Genomic DNA, 15,441 nt, shown 5'->3' with positions numbered 1-15,441 from the left:
TATAAAAACAATAGCAAAAATTTGGTGGGTTGCACAAGAAGTAAAAATTATGATTGGACCATTAAACCTTTCCCATGCTCTAAATGACAATAATGTGTATGTCATTAATGGGGTTTTCCAGTAATGTGATCTCTATGGCCTGTTGTCAGGATAGGCCATTAGAATCATATTGGTGGGGGGCCTGACACCTGGCACCCCACCACCAATCAGCTAGGCTACAGTAGCTCTGGCACCAGAACTCCACAGATCCATCCATTGTGCCTTAGACAGAGGTGGTGACCAATCTCTTCAGTTGAAGCAGCTCCGATATAACCGGATTCATCCACTACACCATGTTGGAAAAGTTTTTGAAATTCATATCATTTTAAGGGTTAACAAAGTGATTTTTGTAAAGACTGTTGACTTGAGTAATAAAGCACAACTGCAGAGAACATCTGGGTCAACAGACTCCTCCTGAGGACGCAGAATGGTGAAACGTACGTCGAGGAGATAACATCCACCTATCCTGACTCTTTCTGGTACAATCTTTACTCTGTCTCTGGTTACACTTTTTAGGATATTTTATTTTACCATGTTATCCTTGATGCTGCTCAGAGAAGGGGATGCACAGACCTGGTATTGAGCGATACACAGAGGGTGATTGCCCCCATCTGGCTCAATACAATAAAGTCCACAGCACCTCCCTTCTCCGGTACTAGCAATTTCCCATAGACTTTTCACCTTTAAGAGCGGTATATATATTTAGTATAGGTGTTGTTATAAATTGGACATATTCACTATATGCTTATTAATTATATGTAATATTATTATTCAGATTATGTTTAAATTGTGATTATTTTGAATAAAGACTACAAATTTTTAAAAACCCATGGGATGTGTATTTACTCTTTTCAGTGTGGTATATATCTATTTTTGGAGTATCCCAGTGACAGTTATTACATAATTTGACCTATTGGTGATTAAGTGTATAGATCATCCTGCCTCATCATCCTGTCATATTCTATAGAAACCTCCTGTTATATGTTCTATGCAAAGTATCGATTAACCTGCCTAGTTATAGAGATTATTATTATATAGCTTATTTCTTTATTGATTACATAATTAACCTTATATAAAGCCTAGACTCCTAGGATAATTAGACAGCTGCTTAGCAGAGCTTGTCACCATTGTATCGTGTGTTATTTGGTTGTCTCACTATCAGCAGAAAATAAAGATTGCCTACCTTCTGATTCAGGTGACTTCGTTCTTCAATTGATAGTTATTTAAAATAAAACTAAGCACGTGGAAACATATTTCTGATAAAAAAATAAATAAATATATATATATATATATACAGCTGGGTCCATAAATATTGGGCCATCGATGCAATTCTAACACCACCACAATGGATTTTAAATAAAATTAACAATATGTGCTTTAACTGCAGACTTTAATTTGAGGTTATTTACATTCAAATCAGGTGAACGGTGTAGGAATTACAACAGTTTGCATATGTGCCTCCCACTTGTTAAGGAACCAAAAGTAATGGGACAATTGGTTTCTCAGCTGTTCCATAGCCAGGTGTGTGTTATTCCCTCATTATCCCAATTACAATGAGCAGATAAAAGATCCAGAGTCCATTTCAAGTCTATTTGCATTTGGAATCTGTTGCTGTCAACTCTCAAGATGAGATCCAAAGAGCTGTCACTATCAGTGAAGCAAGCCAGCATTAGGCTGAAAAAAATAAAAAAATAAACCCATCAGAGAGATAGCAAAAACATTAGGCGTGGCCAAAACAACTGTTTGGAACATCCTCAAAAAGAAGGAACACAGTGGTGAGCTCAGCAACACTAAAAGATCCGGAAGACCGCGGAAAGCAACTGTGGTGGATGACCGAATAATTATTTCCCTGGTGAAGAAAACACCCTTCACAACAGTTGGCCAGATCAAGAACACTCTCCATGAGGTAGGTGTATGTATGTCAAAGTCAACAATCAAGAGAATACTTCACCAGAGTGAATACAGAGGGTTCACCACAAGATGTAAACCATTGCTGAGGCTCAAACAGGAAGGCCAGATTAGAGTTTGCCAAACAACATCTAAAAAAGCCTTCACAGTTCTGAAACAATATCCTATGAACAGATGAGACCAAGATCAACTTGTACCAGAGTGATGGGAAGAGAAGAGTATGGAGAAGGAAAGGAACTGCTCATGACATTAAGCATACCACCTCATCAGTGAAGCATGGTGGTGGTAGTGTCATGGTGTGGGCAAGTATGGCTGCAAATGGAACTGGTTCTCTTGTATTTATTGATGTGACTGCTGACAAAAGCAGCAGGATGAATTCTGAAGTGTTTTGGGCAATATTATCTGCTTATATTCAGCCAAATACTTCAGAACTGATTAGGCGGCGCTTCACAGTGCAGATGGACAATGACCCGAAGCATACTGCAAAAGCAACCAAAGAGTTTTTTAAGGGAAAGATTTGGAATGTTATGCAATGGCCAAGTCATTCACCTGATCTGAATCCGATTTGATCATGCTTTTCACTTGCTGAAGACAAAACTGAAGGGAAAATGCCCCAAGAACAAGCAGGAACTGAAGACCGTTGCAGTAGTGGCCTGGCAGAGCATCACCAGGGATGAAACCCAGCGTCTGGTGATGTCTATGCGTTCCAGACTTCAGGCTGTAATTGACTACAAAGGATTTGCAAAAAAGTGAAAGTTTGATTTATAATTATTATTCTGTCCCATTACTTTTGGTTCCTTAACAAGTGGGAAGCACATATGCAAACTGTTGCAATTCTTACACCGTTCACCTGATTTGGATGTAAATACCCTCAAATTAAAGCTGACAGTCTGCAGTTAAAGCATATTTTGTTTGTTTCATTTCAAATCCATTGTGGTGGTGTATAGAGCAGAAATGTTAGAATTGTGTTGCTGTCCCAATATTTATAGACCTGACTGTATATGTATGTGTATATATATATATATATATATATATATATATATTATATACAGTACAGACCAAAAGTTTGGACACACCTCATTCAAAGAGTTTTCTTTATTTTCGTGACTATGAAAATTATAGATTCACACTGAAGGCATCAAAACTATGAATTAACACATGTGGAATTATATACATAACAAAAAAGTGTGAAACAACTGAAAATATGTCATATTCTAGGTTCTTTAAAGTAGCCACCTTTTGCTTTGATTACTGCTTTGCACACTCTTGGCATTCTCTTGATGAGCTTCAAGAGGTAGTCACCTGAAATGGCTTTCACTTCACAGGTGTGCCCTGTCAGGTTTAATAAGTGGGATTTCTTGCCTTATAAATGGGGTTGGGACCATCAGTTGCGTTGTGGAGAAGTCAGGTGGATACACAGCTGATAGTCCTACTGAATAGACTGTTAGAATTTGTATTATGGCAAGAAAAAAGCAGCTAAGTAAAGAAAAACGAGTGGCCATCATTACTTTAAGAAATTAAGGTCAGTCAGTCCGAAAAATTGGGAAAACTTTGAAAGTGTCCCCAAGTGCAGTCACAAAAACCATCAAGCGCTACAAAGAAACTGGCTCACATGCGGACCGCCCCAGGAAAGGAAGACCAAGAGTCACCTCTGCTGCGGAGGATAAGTTCATCCGAGTCACCAGCCTCAAAAATCGCAGGTTAACAGCAGCTCAGATTAGAGACCAGGTCAAAGCCACACAGAGTTCTAGCAGCAGACACATCTCTAGAACAACTGTTAAGAGGAGACCGTGTGAATCAGGCCTTCATGGTAGAATATATGCTAGGAAACCACTGCTAAGGACAGGCAACAAGCAGAAGAGACTTGTTTGGGCTAAAGAACACAAGGAATGGACATTAGACCAGTGGAAATCTGTGCTTTGGTCTGATGAGTCCAAATTTGAGATCTTTGGTTCCAACCACCGTGTCTTTGTGCGACGCAGAAAAGGTGAACGGATGGACTCTACCTGCCTGGTTCCCTGGTTTTGCTGGTGACACTGTTGGGGATTTATTCAAAATTGAATGAAACCATGAAGGAAAGTGATGGGGTGCTGCGCCAGATGACCTGGCCTCCACAGTCACCGGACCTGAACCCAATCAAGATGGTTTGGGGTGAGCTGGACCGCAGAGTGAAGGAAAAAGGGCCAACAAGTGCTAAGCATCTCTGGGAACTCCTTCAATACTGTTGGAAGACCATTTTAGGTGACTACCTCTTGAAGCTCATCAAGAGAATGGCAAGAGTATGCAAAGCAGTAATCAAAGCAAAAGGTGGCTACTTTGAAGAACCTAGAATATGACATATTTTCAGTTGTTCATGCTTTTTTGTTATGTATATAATTCCACATGTGTTAATTCATAGTTTTGATGCCTTCAGTGTGAATCTACAATTTTCATAGTCATGAAAATAAAGAAAACTCTTTGAATTAGAAGGTGTGTCCAAACCTTTGGTCTGTACTGTAATATATATATATATATATATATATATATATATATACAGGTCCTTCTAAAAAAATTAGCATATTGTGATAAAGTTCATTATTTTCTGTAATGTACTGATAAACATTAGACTTTCATATATTTTAGATTCATTACACACCAACTGAAGTAGTTCAAGCCTTTTATTGTTTTAATATTGATGATTTTGGCATACAGCTCATGAAAACCCAAAATTCCTATCTCTAAAAATTAGCATATCATGAAAAGGTTCTCTAAACGAGCTATTAACCTAATCATCTGAATCAGCTAATTAACTCTAAACACCTGCAAAAGATTCCTGAGGCTTTTAAAAACTCCCAGCCTGGTTCATTACTCAAAACCGCAATCATGGGTAAGACTGCCGACCTGACTGCTGTCCAGAAGGCCATCATTGACAGCCTCAAGCAAGAGGGTAAGACACAGAAAGAAATTTCTGAACGAATAGGCTGTTCCCAGAGTGCTGTATCAAGGCACCTCAGTGGGAAGTCTGTGGGAAGTGCTGGCCAATCGCAGCACACAGCTCATAGCCTGGCTATGAGCTGTGCGCTGTGATTGGCCAGTGCTGCAGCAAGGGACACGCCTCCTACAAAAAATCAGTCCAATACAACAGACGGAGCTGAGACACCGGAGCCTATACCGGGCGAACGGAGCGGCGCCCAGGCATACTAGTAAGTGCAGGGGGACCCCTGGGCGCCGCTCTGCCCACAGATAGAGTTAGTTTTTAGTTTGTATACGAGTGAAAGGTCCTCTTTAAGGCCGCTATCGAAGCATCCTGGGCCTCCATAACACCTCAGCAGTGCCACAGGCTGATTGCCTCCATGCCACGCCGCATTGAAGCAGTCATTTCTGCAAAAGGATTCCCGACCAAGTATTGAGTGCATAACTGAGCATAATTATTTGAAGGTTGACTTTTTTTGTATTAAAAACACTTCTTTTATTGGTCGGATGAAATATGCTAATTTTTTTAGATAGGAAATTTGGGTTTTCATGAGCTGTATGCCAAAATCCTCAATATTAAAACAATAAAAGGCTTAAACTACTTCAGTTGGTGTGTAATGAATCTAAAATATATGAAAGTCTAATGTTTATCAGTACATTACAGAAAATAATGAATGTTATCACAATATGCTAATTTTTTGAGAATGACCTGTATATGTATCATGGCCGATTTATTGGCCTGAATTTGTGGGAGGGGTGCCCTGCCCCTATATCAGCCGCTCACCTTACACACAGGGGCACGGACGGCAGCAGCGTTCCCTGTATCCAGCCGGCAGTTCAGCGTCTAAGAAAGAGCACTTCGTCACTTCCGGTCAGCTGTTCCTCCTTACCTCTGCAGGTCGGCGTCCTGTCCTCCTCGTGCGGCTGGTAAGTCACGACTGCCTCTTAGCGCAGCATCGGCATGATAGTCCGGTCGGTGGGGTCGGTCCCTTTAAGGTATGAAAGGGACATCCCCACACCGGAACGGCAGTCTGGCAGCACGCTCCGCTCCCATGTGAATTGCACGCAGGTAGCAGGAGTCAGCGCGACTCCATTCGTATGTTTTTTCACATAAGTTTCTTTTTCTAGCTATATTGGGGGAGGCATATAGGGGGTAAGACAGGGGAGGGGGGTAGGCAACTGGCTTACTTTTATCTGGGGGGTAAAGTCTAGCACGAGCCGCCGTGCTCTTAGCTAGGTAGGGTTATAATGTCGTGCAGATTTTGGAGTTAGGGGGGACATTCTGAGTACTATACCGCACTAGGATATGTGAATAATTTTGCTCACCAGATGCATCTCATGGCTTAGCATCATTTTATTCCATAGTCATGGAATTTATCATTGGCAGTGTTCTCATCGGCGCTGTCAGGCGCACTTGTTACACTGTTATAGCAGAATCTTGTGGGCACAGGTATCCGTCATTTTGCGTGGGCCCATTTCTGAAGTATTCTGTGGACATTAGATACACCTCACGATGATGCTCGGTATGGCCTATAGCTATGTAGGGTACTTATGGGTGGCTTGTGCGTCCGTGCCTAAGGTTATCTGCACTCTGGGCAGGTCTTTATTAAATCTCAGGCACTTGGTACAAGCATCGATTGTCACTTTCATACCCCCCCAAAAAAAAAAATCCAAATCTGATTACTTTGTGTGGACAGGTCCATTCCGCGGTTGTTAAAGAGTCCGTCTTATACAGGCATTGTGTTCCGTTCTTCTGGTAAGGTCCTCTCTCCAAGACTTTACACGTTTCTCTGCTTTCTGCAAACACCTTACCTCCATTTATTATCCCTCAGCTGTCATGTTATCACCAGGGTCGGTTGCTCCTTTGTTGCATGACGGGTTTCTGCAGTTACGGTGTCGATGTAGATTCACGGGTGTTAGTCAGCAGGTCGTTAGACTGTAATGGTGACGTTCCGTCAATTTTGCTTGTTTCCACAGTCTGGTCATGTCTCACATGTCTGAGATCATGGATGCTTCTGGTGAAGATTTTGGTTCCAGGGTCTCGGAATCCGGGAGTATTCCTTCGTTACGCAATTGGACTGTGCCTAAACTTATGTCTAAGTTAACAAAGAGAGGCATTCCTTTCCCGGCCGCTGCCCGTAAGGCTGAGTTGTATCGGTTACTGGTGTCCACCCCAGTAGAACCTGGTCAGCAAGAGGTCTCCATGGCTATGGTCCAAACTTCCTTGACTCAACTCCACGTCATGCTAAATAGTCTGACATCTTCTGTCTCTAATGTACAGTCTAGGTTGGAGTCAAGGGTCACTGGCTTATCCTCACCAGCCGCACAGTTACCGGTCGCAGCTGCCCCAGTTGCTAGCACTTCAGGTAACTTTGTTACAGTGCCCAATGTCACTCCAGCCCATTTCATCCCTGCCAATATCAAAATCCTCGATGGGAGAGACGTGAACCTCGCCTCCCTGTTAATTGCCACTCGTGACCTATCGGACAATAGGGTCATCGCTTGTGGCGATGTCTCTGTCGTCCTGAAGGGTCGCGATCTCAGGCTGAGTAGAAAGTTGACCATACCAGAATTTGTACTCGCTTTTAGTCTGTACAGAGACCTCATTTGTTCAGTACGACCGGATAGGAGGGAGGCATTGGAACTGTACTTGTTTCGGATCTGGGCTACAAATACGGTGGGTTCAGGTTTCATGATTATCATTGCTCATTTTCCGCAAAAGCAGCAGCGGCGCTCAGCCAGTTTCAGTTTACCACCAACTGAGCGAATATTGATACTGAAATATTCTGTAGACCTTTTGCAGGGCTGAAAGCCCCCGCATGTTCATCATGCCAGTCTATTTACCACACAGGCAAATAGTGTCATAATGCTGTGAATGCCCCAAGGTCCAATCCTTCTGCTCCCGTCCCAGGTCCGTCGGTTGTTACCCAGCAGAATTCAACTGTAGACAAACTCGGCCGTCCTATTAAGTACCTGGGCAGGTCACAAATCTGCAACAACTATAATTTTTCTGCTTGCAATTATAGTCAGTGCCATCTGTTGAACATTTGCGTCAATTGTTTCCGGGCTCACCCGAAGGTAGCATGTTCATTAAAGACAGATAAACATTGCATGAGCGTCGTAAATGTGGATCTCCTGCAGTTTTACTTGCAGGGGCATGAGGATGCTTGTTTTTGCGACTTTCTAGTATCTGGGTTTACTGTTGGTTTCCACACAGGCCTTGTGGCTTTACCGGATGACACCTTTGAGTGTAGTAACTTGCAGTCCGCTTTACATAGTCCTGGTTCGATAGATAGACTGTTACAGCCGGAGTTAGACAAGGGTTACATTATCGGGCCTTTTTCAACATCCCCGTTTGAACATTGGAGGATCAGTCCTATAGGGGTGGTCACGGGTAAATTTTGTAAAAAAGAGAGACTAATATTCGATCTGTCTGCACCTCACGGTACACATGCACCTAGCCTGAATTCACTCATACCGGCTGAGGAGTTCAGCATGGTATATGCCTTTATCGATCAGGCAATTGCGATGGCATGGAATCAAGTGGAAAACCTCTTATTATTTTGCCACAAAATTGACTTTTGGATCCCGAAGCAGCCCTTGGATTTTCGATCAGCTGGCAAAAGCGTTGCATTGGATCCTCGAGAACAAGTTCGCTTGTGAACACGTCATACATTACTTGGACGACTTTCTGCTGATTGAATCTCCACAGAGTCTCTTAGCGTGTTTTGCGCAGTTAGGGATCCCCGTTTCCCCCAAGAAGTCGGATGGTCCTGCTACCACCATTACCTTCCTGGGCATTGTTTTGGACACCGGGAATATGTCCGCCAGGTTACTGGTAGACAAATTGGTCAGGGTCCAGGAATTCATTCACAAATTCACAGTTGGTAGGGTCACAACGAAGGTGGAGCTACAATCATTATTAGGCATGCTTAATTTTGCAATGCGCATCATTCCTCAAGGTACGTCTTTTGTAGCAAGGTTCTTACCACTCCTTTCAGAAGCCCCCCTGTCAGGATAGTCCAGTGTTCCTGGATAATCAGGCGCAATCAGATTTAGTTATGTGGGATCATTTTTTTAACTGGAACGGCGTGTCCATGTTCGTTCCAGCAGTCTCAGAGAACTCCCCTATCACCAGTAACATGGTGGAACAGTACGTGTGCACACCCCTCCACGTACTGACTGATGGTTCGGCCCCATTCAACTTCTGGGTCTCCAAATTGTCCACGTGGCCAGAGCTAGCCTTTTATGCCTTGGAGGTGCTGGCCTGCCAGGCGGCCAGCGTTTTGTCTGAACGTGTATTCAGCACGGCAGGGGGCGTCATTACAGACAAACGCAGCCGCCTGTCTACAGCCAATGTGGACAAGCTGACGTTCATAAAAATTTAACCAGGCATGGATCCCACAGGACCTGTCCATCCCTTGTGCAGATTAGACATTAACTACCTCCCCTTAACCATATATTATTGTACTCCAGGGCACTTCCTCATTCAATCCTATTTTTATTTTCATTTTACCATTATATTGCGGGGCAACCCAAAGTTGAATGAACCTCTCCTCTGTCTGGGTGCCGGGGCCTAAAAATATCTGACAGTGGCCTGTTCCAGTGTTGGGTGACATGAAGCCTGATTCTCTGCTATGACATGAAGCCTGATTCTCTGCTATGACATGAAGCCTGATTCTCTGCAATGGGACCTCTCTCCTCTGTCTGGGTGCCGGGGCCTAAAAATATCTGACAATGGCCTGTTCCAGTGGTGGGTGACGTGAAGCCTGATTCTCTGCTATGACATGAAGCCTGAATCTCTGCTATGGGACCTCTCTCCTCTGTCTGGGTGCCGGGGCCTAAAAATATCTGACAGTGGCCTGTTCCAGTGGTGGGTGACGTGAAGCCTGATTCTCTGCTATGACATGAAGCCTGAATCTCTGCTATGGGACCTCTCTCCTCTGTCTGGGGGCCGGGGCCTAAAAATATCTGACAGTGGCCTGTTCCAGTGTTGGGTGACATAAAGCCTGATTCTCTGCTATGGGACCTCTCTCCTCTGTCTGGGTGCCGGGGCCTAAAAATATCTGACAGTGGCCTGTTCCAGTGGTGGGTGACGTGAAGCCTGATTCTCTGCTATGACATAAAGCCTGATTCTCTGCTATGACATAAAGCCTGATTCTCTGCTATGGGACCTCTCTCCTGAAAGAGTACTATCCTTCTCCATGCACCTTGATTCCTTTCTTTGTCCCCGAAGACAGGCCCGGAGAACGTGTCAGTGACAAAGGCAGTATGATGTCAGTAACAGTTCTATTTATTGCTTGTTGTACAGGGTCTTATATACATCCATGCATACATACAAGAATAGCTACAGCTCTCATTACAATAATAGCAGTTCCTTATTGAGACAGGCAGCTCTCATTATAATAATGCTGACTAGAAACTTTTCCTTATAAAGACAGGAGGTAAATGTATACATAGTCACCCTTCAATATGATGTCACCCAACCTCTTGTCCTTCATACAGATTATACAGCTAATTCTGTTTAACCAGGGGTCGAGTGGAGGGGGAACGCGTGGGAACGGCGTTCCTGCACTTTTTTCATGGCAGGAACGCCGTTCCCTTTCAAGCCTCAAGCCAGGAGAACGCGGCTGAAATCAGGGGGTGAAGCGCACTGTGCAGGGCAGGCTAAGCGGCTTCACAGCTGTCTGTGCGGTGCTGCTGCTGTCTGTGACTCCTCTCATGGCGCCCCGCCCCCTACTGACCTCATCTCCTTCACTTCTTCTGTCGGCCTAATACGCTGCGAGTATGTTCAGTCACTTCGCAGCTGACACATAGGAGATCATTTAGAAGTTCATCATTAAGAAAAGTTTGTCCCTGGGATTCGAACTCACAACCTCTACACATCAGAGGCAAGGCATTTACCCTCACAGCCATGAATGCTGTCTAGGTAGTTGCTTAAAAAAAAAAATATAAGACTTCTACTTATATCTAGTGTACTGATACCTAGTGTACAACCATACACATGACAGCTGCCCACTGTGTATGGATGTAGCAGAGCTGGGTGTGTTGGGGCAGCTGTCATGTGTATGGTTGTACACTAGGTATCAGTACACTAGGTATAAGTAGAAGTCTTATTTTTTTTTTTTAAGTAACTACCTAGACAGCTTTCATGGCTGTGGGGGTAAATGCCTTGCCTCTGATGTGTAGAGGTCATGAGTTCGAATCCCAGGACAAACTTTTCTAAAAGTGTTTTTTTTTTTAAGACTCCTACTGATACCTAGTGTACTGATACCTAGTGTACAACCATACACATGACAGCTGCCCCAACACACCCAGCTCTGCTACATCCACACACAGTGGGCAAAGTTACCTACAGTAGAAGTCTTATATATTTTTTTTTAAGCAACTACCTAGACAGCATTCATGGCTGTGAGGGTAAATGCCTTGCCTCTGATGTTTAGGGGTCATGAGTTCGAATCCCATGACAAACTTTTCTAAAAGTGTTTTTTTTTTTTGTTTTTTTTTAATACCGGACTGTTACTTTACTGCCACGGGGGAGGCGGGCTATTGGCGCCATGATACTGGCACATGAAGGGGGTAGGAGAGAGGAACTTGATACTGGCACATTAGGGGACAGGGGGAGAGGATGGCACTGTGATATTGTGTTTTGATCACAATGTGTACATTTGGCTCAGTCCGCAGCTACACAAATTACAGCGTGCTAGATTTTCTGTGCTTTTTTTTTTTTTTTTTGGAGGGGGGGGGGGGGGGGGGTTGCAGTGGATCTTGGGTGAGTTCCCACACTTTTTTTCCCAGGACTTGACCCCTGTGTTTAACCCTTCATCTCCTCTGTCTGGGTGCCGGGGCCTAAAAATATCTGACAGTGGCCTGTTCCAGTGTTGGGTGACATGAAGCCTGATTCTCTGCTATGACATGAAGCCTGAATCTCTGCTATGGGACCTCTCTCCTCTGTCTGGGGGCCGGGGCCTATAAATATCTGACAATGGCCTGTTCCAGTGTTGGGTGACATGAAGCCTGATTCTCTGCCATGAGACCTCTCTCCAATTGATATTGGTTAATTTTAATTTATTTTCTTTTTATTTTAATTCATTTCCCTATCCACATTTGTTTGCAGGGGATTTACCTACATTTTGCTACCTTTTGCAGCCCTCTAGCCCTTTCCTGGGCTATTTTACAGCCTTTTTAGTGCTGAAAAGTTCGGGTCCCCATTGACTTCAATCGGGTTCGGGTTCGGGTCGAAGTTCGGGTCGAGTTCGGATCTCAAACCCAAACATTTCCGGGAAGTTCGGCCGAACTTCTCGAACCCGAACATCCAGGTGTTCGCTCAACTCTAGTTCCTTCCCCTCCTCCCGGGTCCCGCTACGCACCCACGCTCACACGTTCCCTGGAACGCAGTGTCATTCCGTGGAGCGCATCGTGCGTGCAGAGGGAGGAGGGCAAGGTCATGTGACACGGCTACAGTCACACCGCATCGAGGGGGCGTGCCAGTGGCTATGGTAACCTGGGATACGTATATCCCGGTACGGACATCAGTGGGGGCATCCGGACTGTCACACAGATACATACGATCCACATCTATCATTACCTTAGTGAGTGAGGGGGGGCCGAGGGGTGGCAGCGGCTGGCACCGCGAGGAACCTGTAGCGCCATCCCCCACACACTGAGCTCAGTGGTGCAGCTCCAATGGAATAAACTCTCCCCATCTGCATACACCCAACCATGGTGTGCCATACACATGCTGACTGGCAACACTGGGTCTATGGCCAGTATCACAGCAATATATCGCCACCATCGTAACAACAATTACTATAACAACAATTATTGTAGATAACATCCAAATTAACATCATGCACTATGTGACTGATGAGATTAGATCCCCCAAGTCTGATGAACTAACCGCACATCCTATCCACACAGATGCCATCTACATTCTGCATTAAGGCCATCAGACTTCAGTGTACGTAACCGATGGATCCACATTATCTCACGCTGCTTCAATATTCGCTCCCTATTACCTCCCCTTTTAAGTGGTGGAATGTGATTAATCACCCTGAATTTGAGGTCCTTCTCTCTGTGTCCAGCTTTCACGAAGTGCTTGGGCACAGGGAGGTCCCTCCGTTTCTGACGAATAGAGTACCTGTGATAGTTCATTCTCGTCTTGACATCGCAGATGGTCTCCCCCACATATAAGAGATTACAGGGGCAGGACAAGAGGTAGACGACAAATGAACTATTACATGTAAGGAAGTGCCATATTTCAAACTGAGTATTCAATATCGGGTGCATGAATTTCTCCCCTTTCAACATATAGCTGCAATTCACGCAGCTCAAGCACGGGTAGCATCCATACTTTTTTTGAACTATATACGTTTGAATGGGTGCCCTGTCTCCAACTACCTCCGCTCTGACCAGTTTGTCACGTAGACTGTTAGATCTCCTATATGACATGAGGGGGGGCACTGCAAATTCCTTAACATTACCAAAATTGCTATTCAGTATAGACCAGTGTTTCTTAATAACACCTGCTATCTGGTAGCTACCCTCAGTGTATGTAGAAATGAATGGCACCCTGTTTGTAACCTGCTTGTTAACTACCTTAGGGTCCTTGGGCTCCAAATTGTCCATGTGCCTCTGGACCAATTTCTTCGGATAACCTCTGTTGGTAAATTTGTCAGCCATTTCTGACAATCTCCTCTCCCGCAGTTGCGGATCTTTCACAATCTGCTGAACATGGAGAAACTGACTCCGTGGCAGTGATTTCACCATGGACCGCGGGTGGCAACTTTCAAATCTCAGTAGTTTGTTGCAATCTGTCGGCTTAATAAACAGATCCGTCACTAGTCCGGTATCCTGCTTCTTGACCATAGTGTCCAAAAATTTAACCTGCTCGGTGGAATGCGTGAGAGTAAATTGGATCTCAGGGTCCATTTTATTAAAACACTAATGGAACTCAGCCAATTCACTCTCAGTGCCGTCCCAGATGACAAACACATCATCTATGTATCTCCACCACCCCAGCACATGGCTGAAGTGGTGAGACACATAGACGTGCTCTGCCTCCAGGCCCGACATGAAAATGTTGGCGTAAGTTGGCGCCATATTTGAACCCATTGCGGTTCCTCGCAATTGCAGGTAGTAGCCACCCTGGAAGACAAAATAGTTGTATCTCAGCACCACACCGAGCAGGTCAATGATGAACTCTTTGCATTCGTCAGTATAATGTGTATTCACTAGACACCTTCTGACTGCCTCAACACCTCTATCATGATTGATAGAGATGTAGAGGCTGACCACATCAAAAGATGCTAGTATAGTACTAGAGGTCACTTCCACCTGTGCAATTTTGTCCCAAAAAATCACCTGTGTCACATATGTATGATTTAGCTGTAACAGCAAACTGTCGGAGAATCCTATCTAAAAAGATAGCTATGTTAGAAAACACAGACTCCCTCCCTGACACAATGGGCCTCCCTGGGGGGTTTTGGAGACACTTATGAATTTTAGGTAACACTTATATCAATGGTGTCTTAGGGTGTGTCACCAATAAAAAAGTGTACAGGGGTCCATCAATCAGACCTCCCACCTTAGCTCTATCAAGTATCCTGGTAATGGTTCTAATCACATCAAATTTGGCGTCATGATTGAGACATCTGTACACTAAAACATCCCCCAATTGTCTCTGAATCTCAGAGATGTACCATTTGGTGTCTATTACAACAACGGCTCCCCCCTTATCGGCGGGTTTAACCGTGAGGGAGCCGTTGTTGCATAGCTCACCCAAGGCCTGTATCTCCGCAGATGTCATGTTTGGATGTCTAAGACCTCTTTGTTGCATAGGACCCTTTAGACTTTCAATGTCTGCCCTCACTGCATTGATATACGTGTCAATAGCTGGACAATTCAACTGTGGAGTGAAGTCGCTCTTAGTATGTAAATCAACACTGCAAAGGGAGAGTTCAGAACCATTATCATTATCATCACTGGTCAACTGTTTACTTGCATCAGAGAACCACACTTTCAGTTTAATATTTCAAAAAAAACGCTGTAGGTCAACTTCAAGTTGGAACCAGTCGATACCCACTGAAGTACAATAGGATAGACCTTTGGATAAAAGTTCAGTCTGTGCAACTGTCAGTATATGGGAAGATATGTTTACCACTACTGATTTCTTTTCCTCACAGGCCGGCTTCTTGCTGTGCGTTGTTCTTTTTCTCTATCTGTGTTGTCTTTGTCCACCACGTCTGGTCCTTTTGGATCCAAGACCATGCCTAAAAAACAATCATCTTGCTGTTGTTCAGCTTGTATGGATCCCACTTCGGCAGATGGTGCCATTTTATTCCTGTAATTGCCGACATTTTTCTTGGTGCTGTTATTGTTACCAAAATTGGGTTGATGTCTCTGGCCTCTCTGCTCCTGCCAAGTATAGACGTTACCTTGTCTGTAGTCTTCCTCGTCTCGTAGCCATTTGCGCCTTTTAATCACCTCCTGCTCCTTTCTGAACTTGTTCAGATATACAGAGCAACTGGTCAGATATGCATC

Source organism: Bufo gargarizans, chromosome 6, assembly GCF_014858855.1.
Source record: "Bufo gargarizans isolate SCDJY-AF-19 chromosome 6, ASM1485885v1, whole genome shotgun sequence".
NCBI classification, from domain to species: Eukaryota; Metazoa; Chordata; class Amphibia; order Anura; family Bufonidae; genus Bufo; species Bufo gargarizans.
The sequence above is the reverse complement of the archived record's forward strand: the minus strand, read 5'-3'. Positions refer to the sequence as shown.